At 49.7% G+C, this 2,861-nt stretch overlaps 1 non-coding gene across 1 annotated transcript; it reads right to left on the bottom strand.

Moving 5' to 3' along the window:
- Positions 1–212: 212 nt before the first annotated feature.
- Positions 213–285, bottom strand: Trnav-cac (transfer RNA valine (anticodon CAC)). Its single transcript has one exon. It is a non-coding gene; the product is annotated as a tRNA-Val (tRNA).
- Positions 286–2,861: the final 2,576 nt, after the last annotated feature.

Here is a 2,861-nt window from a genome sequence, read left to right as displayed (position 1 = left end):
ACTGGCAGCCCTCCCCCGGGGTTGTGGGTATGAAAGGGGTTATACAAATGATTGCTACTTTCAGGAGCCATCAGCCCCTCAACTTTAGCAAGGATACAGGAATAGTTAATTCAGGAAGGATGCGATTTGTTTCAAACCTTTAACAAATCCTCAATGGAGAACATTTGCTATACAAAGGGATTTATTGCTTTACAACAAATTTTTTTTTTTTCTGGCGGTACTGGGGATTGAACCCAGGGCCTTGTGCCTGTGAGGCACAAACTCTACCAACTGAGCTATATCCCCAGCCCCCGCTTTGCAACAATTTACCACATGATTACTTTAAATAGTTCCCCTCCTGTGTTTTATCTCTCTCTTTCTTTCTTTTATCCCCCCTCTCTGGGTCTTCAATGAGACTGTGCTGTGTGCCTAGCTCTGAAGGAAAACCACACTGGCTAGGTCTCGGAGGCTGATGCTCGCCCCCTCATTCTGTGCAAGTGAGTTTTTTTGGAGCCTTTCTTCCAGCACCCGTCTCCAGCGCCTGGTAAGATGGTCACGCCACCCAGGAAGGTGGGAAATGCTGCCTCAGAACAGTGCCCACATTCCAGAAGTCAGTCATTCTGGAGGCTGGCAATGCCTTCTCCAAACGCTTGCAAAACACAGTTTGCAAGGGCTGACAGACTCCTTGCCAGAAACCAGGTAGCCAGAAGAGCCAGTGAGGCACCCGAAGAGGAAACCAGGGACAATGACACACCACAGGCCCAGGGTTGGCAAGGTGCCCCGGGGCGAGGGTGGCTCTCAGGACATTCCTGCATCATCTGATTATGAGAGCTGATTCTATTTAATTCACTTTAATTAAAATAGGAGGGTCAGTTCCACTCCATGGCAGAAGACGCTATCAGGTGATGCAGGGTGAGATTTGAGGACAAGGAAGCCAAAGTCCACCCTCCGCCGCCCTTGGACATCTGTCTCTGGTCACTGAAAGGGTGCCAATTTGCTCTTCTGGTCAGTCGCCCTTCATGGCATACTCTTCTTGCTCTTGTTGAAGAACGCAGGGTCTTTTGGAAGGAGCAGGTATCACTAGACCCTTGAATTCTGGAGTCGGGGAGCCTGGGGGGAGCAAGGAGAGGGTGTTTGGGGAAAAAGTCAGTGTGCATGAGACACAGAAGCTACAGAGTGTCTTGTTCTCCTCTGGATATAAACCCCGGGTGCAAGGGGGTTTGTGTTTTGTTCACTGATACACCCCCAGCACCCAGCACGGAGCCTGGCCCATTGTAGGAGCCCAGTAAATGTTTGTTGAAGGAGTGATTCTTAAATGTTGAGTTGAGCTCATCCTTCCCATGGAGTGGTTGCTCTACCATGAAGCCCTGTGGTGTGAGATAGGTGCCTGCCCTTAGGTCTGGTCAGAGGCTAGCCCTATAACCTCTTGGTTTCCATCTGGATTCATCTATTCATCCCTATTCTGTAATACACCGTGTACATGAGTCATTTGGGCCCAAAGATGAAAGCCAATATTTATTCCATCCCCACTATGAGCCAGGTCTAGGGACAGTTGGGACCACAGACAGCAGACACAGGCTAGGCAGGAGACACAGACAGAGAGCATCTCCCTCTAGCTGGGAGAGGAGGTCTGGCAAAGGCTTCACAGAGGGGGACCCATCTGGGTTACATCTTTTTTTTTTTAATATTTATTTTTTAGTTGGACACAATACCTTTATTTTATTTATTTATTTTTATGTGGTGCTGAGGATCGAACCCAGGGCCTCGCACGTGCTAGGCGAGCACTTTACCGCTGAGCCACAACCCCAGCCCCATCCGGGTTACGTCTTGACAGCAGGGTAGGTGTTCATCAGGTTGCAGTGGGGTGAGGGGAATCTAGGCAGAGCTTGAACAGGAGACAAGGCCTGGTGACTCTCAGAAGTGAGCTGGGGCCACCTTTCCTCCACACCTTGGCACTCACCACCTGCCTACTTCCCAGACCCTCGGAGCATGTCTTTCCCTCCGCTTTGACCTTCGAGTTCCCCCTCAGCTTTGCTCACCCTCAGGCCTGGCACCGCAGTCAGTTTTCAGCATAAATACTTGGTGTCATCATTCTCAGAAAACCTAGGAGCTCTTCTGAGAGCTTGACGACATCATTGGTGCTGACAGCTGGGGCTGTGGGGGGACTTGGAGTCTCATTTGTTCCTGTTAGTTCCTTGGCCTAGATCTCCTGGGGGATCTCAGGGGAAGTAGGCTGGACAAGATTAGGGCATTCCTGAGTTCTTCGTACCCTCAAAATGCTGCTGCAGTCCCTTGTGGTTTAGTGGAGCATACAGACAATGTCTGCTACCTGAATATGGTGGCCCTTGTTCTCACTGGGAACATCCATGCCCAGGCTGCAGGCCCTTTGACAGGGTTGTGTGGTGGAGGACCTTTGAGTTTCTTCCAACATCACAATTTTTTTTGGCGGGGGGGTGGTATTGGGGATTGAACTCAGGGGCACTCAACCACTGCGCCACATCCCTATTTTGTATTTGATTTAGAGACAGGGTCTCACTGAGTTGCTTAACTCCTCGCTTTTGCTGAGGCTGGCTTTGAACTCACGATCCTCCTGTCTCAGCCTCCTGAGCTGCTGGGATTACAGGTGTGCACCACCACTCCCGGCTCTAATTTGTTTTGATGCAGTGATTTTTTTTTTTTTCCTTGCCTTGAACCAGGAACATCAGAACCCAGTTGCATGGAAGCTGCCAGAAGATACTGTTAAAATTCAACTAAAGCCTGTTGTTTTGGTCCTTTTACAAGTCAGCTGCTAATCTTTGTGTGATTTTCCCCTTCCCAGGGTTAAGAGAGAGAAGAGGAAGTGAAAAAAGGAGGGGAGAATTTTCTTACAGCACCTCTCGCCC

This window comes from Ictidomys tridecemlineatus, chromosome 3, assembly GCF_052094955.1.
Source record: "Ictidomys tridecemlineatus isolate mIctTri1 chromosome 3, mIctTri1.hap1, whole genome shotgun sequence".
In the NCBI taxonomy this organism is placed as follows: Eukaryota; Metazoa; Chordata; class Mammalia; order Rodentia; family Sciuridae; genus Ictidomys; species Ictidomys tridecemlineatus.
This window is presented reverse-complemented; position numbering and strand designations above follow the sequence as displayed.